The sequence below is a fragment of the Trachypithecus francoisi genome, unplaced genomic scaffold, assembly GCF_009764315.1.
Source record: "Trachypithecus francoisi isolate TF-2019V2 unplaced genomic scaffold, Tfra_2.0 Lachesis_group5, whole genome shotgun sequence".
NCBI classification, from domain to species: Eukaryota; Metazoa; Chordata; class Mammalia; order Primates; family Cercopithecidae; genus Trachypithecus; species Trachypithecus francoisi.
This window is the reverse complement of record NW_022681470.1, coordinates 107,511,371-107,528,955: the sequence shown is the minus strand read 5'-3', so window position 1 is coordinate 107,528,955 and position 17,585 is coordinate 107,511,371. Positions and strand designations below refer to the sequence as shown.

The window sequence follows — 17,585 nt, the reverse complement described above, 5'->3', positions numbered from 1 at the left end:
GGACCGGCGGGAGTGGAGCTACTCTTTCTTCCTTGGCTGTCTGTCCCTTTGCCACTAGTACTACTGCTGCCTGTCCTCTTAACCACTGTAGGGGGTCTAAAACCAGCTGCAACCAAGTATCTATATATGGAAACTGACCTGGGTGTCCTGATTTACCAGTTACTTTGTGTCATACCTTTGAAACTAGGGACCTGTCTAGGCTTCCTTGTGATGGCCATCCCACCTCTAATGCTGGCCAATCTATCTCACACAAAGCCTTAAGCTTTCCAGGTGTGATAGCAATTCCATAGTCCCCATTGAATCCTTTCTTGAAATTCTTTAACATCATTCCCAATGGGGTAGGCTTACTTTGTGTTTTACTCATTTTCCTCTCTGGAAACAGAACAACACTCTTACCACAAAGAGGGAAGGGAAAAGGGGGCAAAAAGCCACTCACTCCACTCACTCCCCAAGCAATTCACACTAAAACCAAAGCATGGATAAGGAGTTACTCATTCATCAGGCAATTTGAGCCAAGTCAGAATCGAAATCAAAGCCAAAACAGTTCAAAACCAAAAGTCAATACCGAAATCGAAACCAAAAGAGTACAAATCTAGTCAAAATCAAAACCAAAACCAAGTTGCTGATAAAGGCATGCTGTGGGTGATCAGGCCATGCTTCCACTCAGATGGAGTGGGCAAGTTCCAAGACCGGTCTTACCGTGTTCCAGATGTCTGGACCCCAAGCGCCGATTCCTTCTCGGTGTTCAGCCACTGCGTGGATCCTCCACGGGGCCCTATCGTGCACTGCTCTGGTGAGGTGTTCCACCAGGGCAATTGCCTACCCGGGAGTGCTCTCAGGATTCATGTTGCTAAAGCTGTCTGGGGTCCCCCACAGGGATGCTCCACAGGGCAGGCCTAAGCCGCCTAAGGGGCTGCCTCGACCATCCGCTAATCACCTCGCTTCCTGGTCGGGGCACCAAGAAATGTAGCAGGACGAGCCACAGACAAAACCCCCCAGACACCGAGTTGAGGAAGGAAAGGGCTTTATTTGGCCGGAAGCGTTGGCAGACTTACATCTCAAAAAACTGAGTTCTTTGAGTGAGCAATTCCTGTCCCTTTTAAGGGCTTACAACTCTAAGGGAGTCCATGTGAGAGGGTCGTGTTCGATTGAGCAAGCAGGGAGTACACGACTGGGGGCTGCATGCACCTGTAATCAGAACAGAACGGGACAGGATTTTCACGATGCTTTTTCATACAATGTCTGGAATCTATAGGTAACACAAGCAGCTAAGTCAGGGGTTGATGTTTAGCTACCAGGCCCAGGGCACAGCTCTGGGCTGTCTTCCTGCGGATTTCATTTCTGCCTTTTAGCTTTTACTTCTTGTTTCTTTGGAGGCAGAAATTGGGCATAAGACAATATGAGGGGTGGTCTCCTCCCTTAATAGCAGCAATTTGTCCTAGTTGAAATATGGTAATGAGATTTAAAAAGGTTCTTTTAAAGGAGTTCAATGGTAAAAAGTCAGCTTAATTAAAAGCTAACATCCAGGATGTGTGTGTATATGTGTGCATGTGTGTGTGCTTGTATTTAAAAGGTCTTCGTGTTTTTGTTTTTGTTTTTTTCTCCTAGGACTTTGTCTTTTTTTCCTCTTTGAACAAAAGTTTTTCTTAGTTGACTGAATTCTGTTTTCTTCATTTGTTTCTGCTGTCTCTCCTTTCTCTTGCACCCTCTGCTGCATGAGGGACCTACAATAGTTTATAATAGCCTGTGGTTCCTTAAAGAAAATGGAGAAGTCACCAGACTCCCTTTGAAGGAGAAACATATTTTTCACTTTTCCTTATGGAACGCCAAGAGTGTAAACAGGCAAGTTTGTCTCAGCTCTTAAACTGCTTGCTTTTGTATTGTGTCACCTGATTTATTGACTAAAATAGTTATCACAACAGAGACTACTCTTCGACTTTTAAGGAAAAGCGTAGTTTAGACACTTAGAAATGTCTATGTTTAAAAAAACTTTTTAAGTGCACTGTAAAAAACATCACATGGTCTAGCCTCATAATAATTCTCCCTTTTTGGAGACCAAGGATTCAGTGTGTACTCTGCCTAGAGCTCAGTGATCCAGTTAAAAAATAGGTAGTCCCTATCTAAATAAAAGTGTGCTTCTTGTACAATATTATGATAGATTTCAATAATTTTATGTTTGATTTGGCATCCATCTTTAATCTCCCTCTAGCACCACCAGACTTTATCTCTCTGTAATTTGAGATGTAAATTTTGCTATCTGATTTTTCATCTAAGAGTTGTTTCCTTCAATATGCAGATTTACAGCTATTTAGCTGACAACTGTCAGGGTAATGAAACAGGTTATCAAGAGTTCGCAAGTCTAAGATAGGGGAAAAAAATGGCGATCTTAGGAATCTTTAAGATGTACTTCCATCAGTATGCCTAATACAGCTATGTCTTTATGTATTGTGTATACAATGTTTTGCTTCTAAAAATATAGAAAAGAGGTCTAATTAATTGGCTTAAAGAAAAATAAAAGCACTAAAATCAAATAAGTTTTCAGAAAAAAGGAAAGACTAGTCAAATGCTCTTTCAAGTTTATGTAACTTAAGAAAATCTTTAATAAATAAGTTAGCTTTAAAATTATTGGTAAAGTAATATTAGAAATGTCTTAAGAATTGCCAGCAAACATTTTTGCTTGCATTTATTGATCAAGCAATACCATACTTCTCCCTGGCAAATACATAAGGTGTCAAAATTTAGCACAGGGGTTATAAAACTATAAATCCAGCCCAAAACAGAATGATCTTTACTTGTGTAATTTTTTTTTTTTTTTGAGACAGTTTAACTCTTGTTGCCCAGGCTGGAGTGCAATGGCCCAATCTTGGCTCTCAGTAACCTCCACCTCCCAGGTTCAAGTGATTTTCCTGCCTCAGCCTCCCAAGTAGCTGGGATTATAGGCATGTGCCACCATGCATGGCTCATTTTGTATTTTTAGTAGAGACAGCGTTTCTCCATGTTGGTCAGGCTGGTCTCAAATTCCCAACCTCAGGTGATCCGTCCACCTCAGCCTCCCAAAGTTCTGAGATTACAGGCATGAGCCACTGTGTCTGGCTGCTTGTATAATTTTTAATAAGTAAGACATTGATATTGGTTTAATGAAAACAGCTACATCTTGAATTATTTAGTAAAATTACCATGACTTCTAATCTTGTGGTTTTAGGCAATGTAGTCCACAGGCAGTAAGGTGGTTTGTTTGGAAAAGGACTTTTATCATCTTTGTTTCAAAGCTTAACTATAAGCTATGTTTCTCCCAAAGTGAATTTGACTTATGCCCAGGAATGAACAAGGACAGCTTAGAGGTTAGAAGCAAGATGGACTCAGGTCATGTCTTTTTCACTATCTCAGTTAAAATTTTGCAATGGAAAGTTTCATAAGTTTAAATGATGACAATCACAGTTTTCATAAATAATCTAGATAAATAATTAAAATAAAATAATTAGGTAAACGTAATGGGATAAATACTTGTAGACAAAACTTCTCATAATTTAGAATCTAAAGGTATATTAAATTAAATAATAGATATTTCAATAAAAATATATATTGTAGGAAAACCTCATCCTTTCTTTAAAAAAATGAGTGTCCTTTTGGTTGAGCACAGTGGCTCACACCTGTAATCCCAGTACTTTGGGAGACCGAAGCAGGTGGATCATGAGGTCAGGAGATCGAGACCTGGCCAACATAGTGAAACCCCGTCTCTACTAAAAATACAAAAATTAGCCAGGTGTGGTGGCATGTGCCTGTAGTCCCAGCTACTTGAGAGGCTGAGGCAGGAGAATCAATTGAACTTGGGAGGCAGAGGTTGCAGTGAGCAGAGACCATGTCATTGCACTCCAGCCAGGGTGACAGACTGAGACTCCATCTCAAAAAAAAAAAAACAAAAAGTGTCCTTTTTAAAAAGGTGAACAATTCGTGTCTAATTCAAAGCTTATTTAAAGGTTATGTATAACACAAGGTAAAGGGAACAAGGAAATAAAGGAGGCGTAAAGAAAGTTATAGAAAGAGGTATTTTTTTGGTAAGAAAGCTTAAAGAGAAATAATTTTATATGAGAAATAATCTTGTATGGTAAATTCAGTCCTAGAATAAAACGACTGTTTAAGAAAGAGGGATGTTCAGAAAAAACCAGAAAGTCCAAGCATGTTATGGATGGTCTGTGTAAGTCACAATAAGAGGATTTATTTAAAACAACAACAACAACAACAAACACTTATATGATAAAGTTGTCTGTAATTAAAGGGAAATTACAATGGTCTTTCTAGAGATTGAGTTTTAAAAATCACTTATACATTAAAGAGTTGATTACAACAATAAAATTTTCTTAAGAGATTGATTTACTCATAAATTATAAGTGATTTTAATTTTTTTAAACTCAAAGTTCAACTTTTATTGCATCTCACCGTTTTTGGTTTTCTCTCCCCTTTTAAAAGGCATGAAATAGAAATGCTCTCCTTCGACTCATTTTCAGCTCATATAAATTTTTTTTCCCCTCTAGTTATGTTTGTTGTGGCCTGATACTAACAATGTTTTCTTAAAGGTCTAAAGGAAATGTTTTCTTCCAACAGAATATTCTGCACACTGCAGAAGGTCTTTTCTTTTGCTTTTTGGTAACTGGCCTAACAGATTTTACATTTTATCAAATTATTTTCTATGCCATTATTATTAAGTTTTGGTTTGCTTAGAAAAAAAACTGTGATAAACATTTTTAAAATTAAGGTTATTGCATCTGTATATCTTTCTGTATGTACTTTCAAAGTCGTTGTGACATTCAATTACAGGGCTTTTACTCCTGGGTCTAAAAAGGACACCAAGTCCTGCTAAATTTAAAACCCTGACAGTAATTAAAGCCTTATCTTCAGGCCTGGTAGAAGATGTCAATCAAAATAAAAGCATTCCTGAGACATAGGGCCAGAAATTGAAGCTATTCAACTCCTCAGACCCACAGGCTGTTGCAGAAGAGGTGAGTGTGTGAGATTGTGAGGGACAATTTGAGAGATAAAATAAGTTCAGTTTTTCTATAAATTAATGATTAATGTCAAAGGCACACTGATGCAAGACACTGATGCAAGCATATGGGCCCCTGTGTCAGACTGACAAAGTTTTCTTGAAGCATTAACCAACTCCTTAATAAATGTTATAAAGTTTATAAAAGGCTTATGGAAGTTATATCTTATGGTCAATACTAAAATTTTATAGGTTGTTTATAAAATTTTGGAAAGCAAATTTAATTGGCTTCATTTTGTTTTTATTAGGGCTTATTGTTTGGTAAATTAAATCTCCTCTCTCAAAGAATTAAGGTTTTTGTCTTTGTTGAAATCCTTGAGTTATCATTTTGATTAAATGAATGACTTATTTTACAATGATCTGTGATTCTATTTTGTGATATCAAGTGTTTTAAACCTTTGATATTTGACAAACTTTCCAAAATCGAATTATAAATTATGTGTTTTTCTGATCTAATTAATCCTTTAAGATATTAGATTTCCTAAAGCCCAAAAATGATATATTTGGCTTATTTGGTATAAAAATTATACCGAAAGCATTATCAAATATGAAATGTTATTTGGTTTTCTTTGGGCTGTATTTGTATAAATATGTTATTGGTATATGTTCCAAAATTGTGGGGAAACTCCTATAATTCTGATATGACTTAGTGTACATTATCATAATAATTATAATTGTTATGTTAAATTATTGTGTGCCACAGAGGCAACAAATTTCCTTGTCAATTGTGTCTTTGACTATGGCTGCCCTAAAACTTTTTGTCATCCACAGACAATTATTATCTTGTTTAGATCCTCTTTAGAAGGTGGTTTGATAATCAGCTATAAAACTCAAACAGGTGCTCTTGAATGCAGGTTTCTGATAACTTTGAAGATTGTGACATCAGAATAGAGGAAAAACATTCAGGATTCATGGAGAGCTGAAATGTTCATGAATATTAAGCAGAATAGGAATTAACTGCATGGACTGAAGTAAAAAGACTGAAGTAATCTTTTTGACATTTTTGCTTAAAATGTTGCTGATCCTTTTGTTTTTCAGAGTCAAGGAAACTTTTCTTTTGAGCTATTGACAACTTTTTTTTTTTTTTGACACAGTTTTGCACCTTTTGCCCAGGCTGCAGTGCAATGGCACAATCTTGGCTCACCACAACCTCTGCCCCCTAGTTCAAGCAATTCTCCTGCCTCAGTCTCCCAAGTAGCTAGGATTATGGCATGTGCCACCACACCTGGCTAACTTTGTATGTTTAGTTGAGATAGGGTTTCTCCATGTTGGTTAGGCTGGTCTCAAACTCCTAACCTCAGGTGATCCGCATGCCTCATCCTCCCAGAGTGCTGGGATTACAGGTGTGAGCCACCACGCCTAGCCTATTGACAGCTTTTAACAATTAAATATATTACTATGAAAAAAATTTGGAGCATATTTCTCTCTACCACATTTCTCCAGAATTTGGAAACTATTTGTGAGCAATCTTAACTTATGGCAATATTGTTATTTGCTTAAGTGCAGTAAGAATCTGTTTTCATTTGTAAATGAAATAGGACACAATTGGGGAAACTGGTGATTTTACCAAGGCTTTGACTGGAATGGTGTGCTTTCCTGTAAGGAATCAAACTTGACTTATAGAGCCAATAAAAGTGCCTTGGGAAAACTGGCCTCATACCTTGTTTACATAGTCCCTGTAGAGGTTTCCTGACCTGTGGTAAGTAAGGAATGTCACTTTCTGACAGCCCAGGAGCCCCAAGTTATCTCGGGACCTCAGAAGGGGAAAAATTCACCCAACTCATAGGTATTTGATGATACAAATCCATGGCTGGGCTTGGTTTTAAAAAGTCTTATCTGAGATTCCTTCTATGGAACAAAGTTCCATCAAAGCCAATTTTAAAAGCCTATGTAAAAAATAATTATTCTTAGACAGGCATAGTGGCTTACACCTGTAATCTCAGCACTTTGGGAGGCCGAGGTGGGCAGAACCATGAGATTAGGAGTTCGAGACCAGCCTGGCCAACATAGTGAAACCCCATCTCTAATAAAAATATTTAAAAAATTAGCCAGGCATAGTAGCACATGCCTGTAGTCCCAGCTAATTGGGAAGCGGAGGCAGGATAATTGCTTGAACCCAGGACGTGGAGGTTGCAGTGAGCTGAGACCATGCCATTGCACTCCAGCCTGGGTGACAGAGTGAGATTCCATCTCAAAAAAAAAAAAAAAAATTCTTGCTGCATTTTTTTTTTTTTTTTTTGAGACAGAGTCTCATTCTGTCACCCAGGCTGGAGTGCAGTGATGTGATCTCAGCTCACTGCAACATCTGCCTCTCAAGCAATTCAGGTTCAAGCAATTCTCCTACCTCAGTCTCCCGAGTAGCTGGGACTATAGGCATGTGCCACCACGCCCAGCTAATTTTTTGTATTTTTAGTAGAGACAGGGTTTCGCCATGTTAGCCAGGCTGGTCTCAATCTCCTGACCTTGTGATCTGCCCGCCTCGGCCTCCCAAAGTGCTGGGATTACAGGCATGAGCTACTGCACCTGGCCTTTCTTGCTGCATTTTATACAAATAATCTGGCCAAGTATAATAAAGCAAATTGGTCCTACCATGATTTCTCTTTAGTAAAACTGGGAAACTAGAGAGAGAAAAATTACGTTTCAAAAACTATAGTACACCTGTTGTTAGATTCTAGTCTTGCCTGATGTTTTTCATTTTTTATTATTTTCTACAGTATGGTCTGAATTCTAATTTTTCCTGGCTATAAGTCTCAAAAACAATGTTTTCAATTTTTTTCTCCTTCCTTTTCCATCACCCTCCATTTTTCCTAATTTTAAATCTCTGAAAACTAAGCTATGTTTTCTTAAATCCCTGTCAACTGAATCTAGACAACTTAAACTTCAGTAGAAAATAAAAGCAACTTATTTGCACACGTAAGCCACTTTCATAACTGCCTACTGATGTATGGATTTCAGAGTAATGTGGCCTATATTATTTTCCAGGATTGTTCTTTCGTTTGTTGTTGTTTTTCTCCCTTCCTCCCCTTATTTTCTCTTCATACGACATGAGATTTAACCTGCTAAAAATGAGCCTTCCTAATAACTCTAAGAATAAACCATCCTAGCCATGAGAGATCAGAAAAAACCTGAGACCAGAGGCTCATTTTCTTATAAAATGCTTTCTCCAAAAGATTTTTAAAAAGGGGAGAAATGTGAAAGGAAAACAAATTTTAGGGCCCCGAAATCACTAAGCTAAAGGGAAAAGTCAAGCTGGGAACTACTTAGGGCAAACCTGCCTCCCATTTTGTTTCCTATTCAAAGTCATCCCTCTGCTCATTGAGATAAATGCATATCTGATTGTCTCCTTCAGAAAGGCTAATCAGAAACTCAAAATAATGCAACCATTTGTGTCTCACCTACCTATGACCTGGAAGCCTCCTCCCTGCTTGAATTGTCCCACCTTTCTGGATGGAACCAATGTACATCTTACATATATTGATTGATGTCTCATGTATTCCTAAAATGTTCCCTGACCAACATGTTCCCTGACCACCTTGGGCACATGTCATCAGGACCCTCAGGCTGTGTCACGGGTGTGCATCCACAACCCTGGCAAAATAAACTTTCTAAATTAACTGAGACCTGTCTCAGGTATTTGGAGTTCATATGAGGTTTTGCCATGTTGGCCAGGCTGGTCTCGAACTCCTGGCCTCAAGTGATCTGCCCTCCTCTGCTACCCAAAGTGCTGGGATTACAGGTGTGAGCCACTGCACCCGGCCAGCTTTCTCTTTTGAACAGAATTTTCATGTAACATTAAAGGATAACAAAAGCTTTTTTTTGCCTTTTGAACAAGTGACAGAAGAAAAAAAGGGAAGAGAATAGAGACAGATTTAGTTGGCCTCATGCTGTCTTTATTGGGTTTTTTTTTTTTTTTGGAAAGCTGCGTCTACCCTCTATCAATGAGCAAAGATTTTCCCTTTTCCTTATAAAGACCTGGAATTCCATTTTGTAACATCAAGTGTTTAAACATTTAATATTTGACAAACTTTCCAAAGTTAATTTCTAAATTAAGCCTTTTTTTGCTCTGGTTATTCCTTTTAGATATTCAGTACCCTAAAGTCCAAAAGAGACATAGTTGATTTGGCATGTTAAAATCATACAGAAAGCATTGTGAAATATGAAATGGTGTTTAACCTTCTTTAGATTATATTTATATAAATGTGTTATCAGTATGTGTTCCAAACTTGCATGAGATTCTTATGATTCTGATATGTCTTAATATGTTGTCAGTAGTGATTATTATGTAAAATTGTTGTATGCCATAAAAGTAACCAAAATTTTTAGTCAATTATGTCTTTAACCATGGCTGTTCTAAGACTTTTGCCGTCCACAATGGTTGTTTTACTTTGATCCTTTCATAGGGCAGTTTATAATCAGCTATTGAACTCTGAGGAGTACTCTTAAATACAGGTTTCTGTTAACTTTAGAGACTGTGCCATTGGACTAAATAGAGAGAAAAGCTTCCAGGACTCTCACAGAAAACTGATATATTCATGAGGATTGCTGATTCCATATTGAACAGCACAGGAGTTAATTGCATGCACTGAAATAACAAAAGATTGAAGTAATGTTCTATCACTTTTTGTTTAAAACATTTGATTGCTCTTTTTATTTTGTTTTTCAGAGTTGAGAAAACCCTTCTTTCAAGTTATTTGCAGCTTTTAACAGTTGGATAAAGTAAACTCTTGTGAGCAGAAATTGGAATGTATTTCTTTCTCTCTACCTGATTTCCCCAGAATTTGAAAATTATTTGTAAGTATACTTAATTTATGGGAGTACACTTATTTGCATAAGTTCAATAAGAATCTGTTTTCTTTTGTGGCAGGGCACCACTGGAGAAACTGGTTATTTTACCAAGGCTCTGACTGGAATGGCATACTTTCAGATGGAAACAGACTAAGGAATCAAAGTTGACTTATACAGCCAATAAAAACCCCCTTGGGAAAACTGGCTTCACACTTTGTCTACACAGTCTCTGTGCAGGGTTTCCTGATCTGTGGTAAGTAACGAATGTCATTTTTCTGATAGGCCCAGGGGCTCAAAGTTATTTTGGCCCCTCAAGAGGGTAGGAATTCACTCAAATCCATAGAAGTATTTCTGGGCACAGATAAATCTGTGTCTGGGCTTTAGGCTTAAAAAAAATCTAATCTAAACTTTCTTATGGATCAAAGTTCAGCAAAGTAATTTTAAAAACAGCCTATATGGCAAATAATTGTTCTTGCTGCATTTTATGCAAATACTCAGACCAAGTATAACAAGACAAAAACCTAATTTTGCAAATAAATTTGTCCTACTACAACTTATCTTTAGTAAACATGGACACTGGAGAAAAATTGTGTCAGAAAAAGATCATAGTACCCCTCCTGTTAGATTCCAGTCTTGTCCATTGTTTTTGAGTTATTATATTTTTGAAATTTGGACTAAATCCTGAATTCTTTCCAGGCTACAAGTCCCAAGTTAATGCTTTCAATTTTTTCTTCCATTTTTCTAATATGGTCTCAATGAAATTACTACTACATTATTCATTATTCCTTGTAGTACGTGTAAGAAAAACATTTCAGACTGTCACTGAATCCTCTGTAACTTAAAGACGCTTTGAGTCTAACATCTGGATAGACTGTTCCGAACGTTAAGATTTATTTCTCTTCTGTTTCCATAGAAATGCCTCTTATTAAAAATCTGTTTGCCTTCATTACATGCAGAGGCCTAGCCCATCTGCAATGCCACCTCCTGGAGGAGGTGCAGGTATTTACCTAAACTGATCCATTCTCAAGAACTAGACAGGGCTTACGACTACCTTCATGGATATTCATATACTTTCTGTAGCCTGCTAAATATATATTTAGCTAACCTGTCATCATATCCGGTTACAACTGGCAGTGGGGATCCTGCATGATAATTAAGATCAATTGCTATGTATACATCCCAGATAATTTGGGAAATGTCTCAGATAGCCCTGCGAGATATGCATCAACAAATCGAAGCTATGTCTGAACCCACATTGTCCCTAGACCAGTGGTTACTATCCAAATCTGGGTCAGAACCATCCTGGTGGCAAAAGCTGCTTGTAACACTGGCCTTAATTGCAGGGATAGGCATATCCCTCTGTTGTAGTGTTTACTGCTGTTGCACCCTCTCTGTGGGAATGCAAGACACGCTTTCCCAGGGACTCTGGAGACCTTGCACCATATTGCTCCAACAAACATCTGTAAGTCTGAGTACTCATGAATATTTCCAACTCCAAGTAGACCTCTTCCATTCTGATTCCCAATGACTATGACCCATTTTAGCAGGAAGTAGCCAGAATGAATATGGTGTCCAAATCCCATAAAAATGGAATTGAACTTGGCAGTGGAGATTTGTAACTGAGTAGTCCCATTTTTCTAAGATATAGTTTAATTCTTGTTTTATCTGTTCTTATCATTTCCTATCCTTTTTAAATCTAATTCTCCACTTCCTACTTAGCCCTTTAGAAATGCAAATATAGAGCCAGGCACAGTGGCTCACAGCTACAATCACAGCACTTTGGGAGGCCAAGGCAGGAGGAGCAACTTTTTATTTTTTATAGGGAAAGGGTCTCATTATGTTGCCCAGGAGACCATCCTGGGCAACATAATGAGACCCTTTCCCTACAAAAAAATATTAAAAAATTAGCAACACAAGGTTGTGCAAGCCTGTGGTCCCATCTACTCAAGAGGCTGAGGTGGGAGTATTGCTTGAGTCTGGGAAGTCAAGGCTGCAGTGAGCTGTGATCACACCACCATGCTCCAGAATGCGTGATAGAGAGATCCTGTGTCAAAAAAAAAAAAAAAAAAAAAAAAGGCTTGCCATAATGGCTCACACCTATAATCCCAGCACTTTGGGAGGCCAAAGCAGATGGCTCACCTGAGGTCAGGAGTTTGAGACCAGCCTGGTCAGTGTAGTGAAACCCCATCTTTACTAAAAATATAAAAATTAAAATTAGCCAGGCTTGGTGGTGGGTGCCTGTAATCCCAGCTACTTGGGAGGCTGAGGCAGGAGAATCACTTGAACCTGGGTGACAGAGGTTGCAGTGAGCTGAGATCATGCCATTGCACTCCAGCCTGGGCAACAAGAGAGAAACTCCGTCTCCAAAAAATAAAAATATAAAAAGAAATACAAATATAGCCTTTTACCTTTTACCTCCCCATTCACCAGATACTCTACATGGCAAGTTCAACATGTGCGCCAAGACAGAACTCTCAAGAGTTAACAGTCAATTTACAAACCAAAGCATGCCCTCTGTGGAACTCCCACTCACTAGGAGGTTATCTCGAGAGATAACAGTCAAAAGCATACACCCACTACTCTCTCACTACCTAGTTACAACTTATCTCTGCCCACAGATGTCAACTCAACTGCTCAGAAGATAAGACACCAAGCTAGCTAGCAGACACCCACCTTGCTCACTTCCTCCTCTGCCTTCTACAAGTGTCTGCTTTCTGCTCCAAAAGTAAAGCTAGCTTTGGAATAAGTCACTTTCCTTATACTAGACCTTACTCTTGTTAATTGAACTTTGTGCAGCTAGCAACTGACCTGTGTTTCAGTTACAAGACCATATTATAACCTAAGAATTGGTAATAGCTTGCTTGTAGTTTCTAGCCCTCTGTAATGGACCAAATAAGGGGGATAAAATAAATATGTTAATATTAACTTTATTGAGGTATAATTCATAAAAAGTAAAATGTATCCATTTAAAGTGGACAGTTAGGCTGGGTGAGGTAATCCCAGCACTTTGGGAGGCCGAGGTGGGAGGATTGTTTGAGCTCAGGAGTTTAAGACTAGCCTGGACAACAGAGGAAGACCTCATTTCTACAAAAAAAAAAAAATTTTAACTTAGCCAGGTGTGGTGGTGCATGCCTGTAGTTCCAACTACAGCAGTTCAGGACTGCAGTGAGCCATGTTCACAGCACTGCACTCCAGCCGAGGTGACAGTGCGGGACTTCTACAAAGTCAGTTGGGATTTGGATAGGGATTACACTGAATCTGTATATCAGTTTTGAGTATTGATCCATGAACACAAGATATTTTTCCAAATATTTAGATTTTCTTAACTTTTTTCAGTAATGCTCTATAGTGTTCAGAGTATAAATTCTACACCTGTTTTGTTAAACTATTTCTATCCCAATCTTTTTGATGCTATTGTAAATGAAATTATTTTCCTAATTCCATTTTCAATTGGTTTATTGCAAGTTTATTGCAGTTATTCAAGTGTGTAGAAATACAATTGATTTTTGTATATTGATCTTGTATCCTGCAATCTCAAACTCATTTATTCGTTCTAACAGTTTTTAGTGGATTCTTTGGGATTTTCTAGATAGAAGACCATGTTTGCAAAAACATCGTTGACATCTTCCTTTCTTCTTTTTTTGAGACAGAGTCTCGCACTGTCACCCAAGCTGGAGTGCAGTGGTGCAATCTTGGCTTACTGCAACCTCTGCCTCCCAGGTTCAAGCGATTCTCATGCCTCAGCCACCCACCTGCTGGGATTACAGGAACGTGCCACCACAACTGGCTTTTTGTATTTTTAGTAAAGATGGGGTCTCACCATGTTGCCCAGGCTGGTCTTGAGAACTCTTGTCCTCAAGTGATCCACCTGCCTCGACCTCTCAAAGTGCTGGGATTATAGGCATGAGCCACTGCGCCCAGCCTGTTTTATCTTCTTTACTTGTTTTAAGTCAATTCAGATTGTCTATTTCCTCAAGTCACTTTTAGTAGTTTATGTGTTTCTAAGAATTTATACATGTCATCTAGGTTATCTAATACAGTGTCATAAAATTGTTCATTTTATTCTAATACTTTCATTTCTATAATGTCTTATTCATTTCTGATTATAGTAATTTGAGTCTTCTTTTCCTTGGTCAGTCTAGCTGAACGTTTGTCACATTTGTTGATCTTTTCAAAGAACCAGCTTTGGTTTTCTTGGTTTTCTCTATTCTCTATTTCATTAACTTCAACTCTGATTTATATTTCCTTCCTTCTGCTTGCTTTAGGTTTAATTTGCTCTTCTTTTTCCATTATCTTCAGATGGAATGTTAAGTTATTTTAACTCTTTCCTAACATAGGTATTTACGGCTATAAATTTCTCCGTAAGCTGGGCTTTAGCTGAAGATCTGTCACGTTGTGTCTTCATTTTCATTCATCTCAAAGTATTTTCTGATTTTCCTTCATTTCTTCTCTGACCCATTACTTACTTAGGAGTATTTTGTTTAACAATTCCACATATTTCCAAGTTTCCCAAACTTCTTCCTGCTGTTGATTTCTCATTTCATTCCATTGTGCTGGAGAACATACTTTGTATTATTTCTATCTTTTTAAACTTATTGAGGTTTCACAGACTAACATATAAACCTATCCTTGAGAATGTTCCATTAGCACTTGAAAAGAACGTATATCCTGTTTGTTGAGAGTATTCTACGGATGTCTGTTAGGTAGTTGGTTTATTGTGTGGTTCAAGTCTTCTGTTTCCTTACTGATCTTCTGTCTGGTTGTTCTATCCATTATTGAAAGTGGAGTACTGAAGTCTCCAACCATTGTTGTTGAAGTGTCAATTTCTCTCTTTGCTTCTGTCAGTGTTTGTGTCATGTATTTTGGTGCACCATTATTAGGTGCATATGTTTATAATTATTATATCTCTCTGAGGGAGTAACCTTATCATAAAATGTCCCTTCACATAACTTTTTGTTCTAAAGTCCATTTTCTCTTAAAGTATAGCCACTCTAATTTTCTACAGGTGCTATTTGCATATTTTATTCTATCCTTTTACTTTCATCAATCTGTTTCTATTTTGAATCTAAACTGTGTCTCCTGTACATAGTATACAGTTGGATCAGGTTTTCAACATCACTAATGATCAGGGAAATGCAAATCAAAACCACAACGCGATACCACCTTACTCCTGCAAGAATGGCTATAATCAAAAAATCAAAAAATAATAGATGTTGGCATGGATGCAGTGAAAAGGGAATATTTCTACACTGCTGGTGGGAATGTAAACTAATACAACCATTATGGAAAACAGTGTGGAGATTCCTTAAAGAACTAAAAGTAGAACTACCATTTGATCCAGCAATCCCACTACTGGGTATCTACCCAGAGGAAAAGAAGTTATTATATGTAAAGATAGTTGCAAATGCATGTTTATAGCAGCACAATCCTCAACAGCAAAAATACAGAACCAGCCCAAGTGCCCATCAATCAACAAGTGGATAAAGAAATTGTGATATATACATATATATATGCATATATATAATGGAATACTACTCAGCCACAAAAAGGTATGAATTAATGGCATTTGCAGCAACTTGAATGAAACTGGAGACTATTATTCTAAGTGAAGTAATTCAGAAATGGAAAACCAAACATCGTATATTCTCACTTATAAGTGAGAGCTAAGCTATGAGGATGCAAAGGCATAAGAATGATACAATGAACTTTCGGAACTTGGGGGAAAGGGTGGGAGGGCAGTGAGGGATAAAAGACTACAAATTGGGTTCAGTGTATACTGCTTGGTGATGGGTGCACCAAAATCTCACAAATCACCACTGAAGGACTTACTCATGTAACCAAATACCACCTGTTCCCTGATAACCTATGGAAATAAAAAATTAAAAACAAAAAGGTTTTCAGAAAATTCAGTCTCTGTCTTTTGATTGGATTGTTCAACCTATTCATATTTAACATTACTGATTTGTTGGGTTGATGTCCTTTTTTCTTTTCCATGTCTTACCATCTTACCAAGTGTTTTTTGTGTGACTATTTTCTAACGTAGTATTTTCATTTCTTTTTTTTTTTTTTTTTTTGAGACAGAGTCTCACTCTGCCACCCAGGCTGGAGTACAATGGCGCGATCTTGGCTAACTATAACCTCTGCCCCCGGGTTCAAGCGATTCTTCTGCCTCAGCATCCCGAGTAGCTGGGACTACAGGCATGCGCCATCATGTCTGGCTAATTTTTGTAATTTTAGTAGAGATGGGGTGTCACCATATTGGCCAGGCTGGTCTCTAACTCCTGACCTAGTGATCCGCCCACCTTGGCCTCCCAAAGTGCGGGGATTACAGACATAAGCCACCCCAACTGGTCGTATTTTCATTTCTTTAATAGTTTCTCATTAAAAGAGAAACTTTGTTGATTTTTTATTTATTTATTTATTTTTGAGAGAAGGTCTTACTCTCTTGCCCAGGCTAGAGTGCAGTGGCATAATTATAGCTCACTGTAACCTCTAACTCATAGGCTCAGGTGATCCTCCTGCCTCAGCCTCTTGAGTAGCTGGGACTGCAGGCACTCACCATCACATTTGGATAATTTTTAAACTTTTGTAGAGACAAGTTCTCACTATGTTGCCCAGGCTGGTTGTGAACTCCTGGCCTCAAGTGATCCTCTCATCTCAGCCTCCCAAAGTGCTGATGTTACAGGCCTATAATCTCAGCCACTGCACAGTCCTGAATTTTTAAGTCAATCTAGGCTTTACCATATGCATCTTATCAGAACTAGGCTAATTACATGCAAACATTGCTCTTATATATCTCTATTTTCATTTTCTCCCTTTTGTGATATTGTTATACATATTAATATTACAAATTCAACAACCCATTGTTATAATTATTACTTTACCAACTGCAGTTTCCCTAGTCCTGTACACCTTTGCTCCTTCCTGCCCATTTCTTTGTACCATTTTCAGAAAATTTCATACACATTACATTATCATATTTATAGGGCCAATATTATATATAATGTTTACATAATTTCAGTTTCTTCTTAAAATCAAGAGGAGATATTCATTTGTACTGTCCTATATAATTACACAATTACCTTTACTGGTATGTATGCAAATTACTATCTGAGTCACTTGCTTTCAACCTGGAGTCCTCTTTTAGTATTTCTTGAAAGGCAAGTCTTCCAGCAACAAATTCTCTCATTTTTTATCTGAGAAAGTCTGTGTTTCACCTTCATTTTTGAAAGTAGCTTTGCTGGATATATAATTATTGGTTGACTTTTTTCTTTTGAGCATTTTGAAAGCGATCTGCTACTTTGTGGCTTCGTTGTTTCTCCTAAAATGGTCAGCTGTTGATCATATTCCCTTGAGAGTAGCAAGTTGCTTTTCTCTTGCTACTTTCAAGCTTTTCTCCTTTTAGCTTTTTTGTTTTTACTAGGACATGTCTGTTTTTGAAACTCTGTGTTTATGCTACTTGGAATTCACATAGGTTCCTGAATATGTAAGTTATCATTTTACAAAAAATTTGGGGAAATTTTTAGCTGTCGTTTCTTTGAATGTATTTTCAGCTCCCTTCTCTCTTCTCTTCTACTGAAACTCCTATTATGTGTATGTTGGTGTCCTTAAAGGTTATCACACATATTTCTCTGAGGCCATGTTCACTTTTAAAAAATTCTTTTTCCTCTAATCTCTATCAATCTTTCTTCAAGTTCATTTACTATTTCTTCTGCCAATTCTACTATTGAGCCTCTGTAATGAACTTTTTATTGCAGTT

The 17,585-nt window shown here is 37.7% G+C and overlaps 1 long non-coding RNA gene across 1 annotated transcript; it reads left to right on the top strand.

Annotated features, from left to right (window-relative positions):
- Positions 1-530: 530 nt before the first annotated feature.
- On the top strand, positions 531-10,528 carry LOC117075782. The gene is made up of 3 exons (XR_004434116.1): positions 531-793; positions 9,705-9,767; positions 9,906-10,528. It is a non-coding gene; the product is annotated as an uncharacterized LOC117075782 (long non-coding RNA).
- The last annotated feature ends 7,057 nt before the right edge of the window (positions 10,529-17,585 follow it).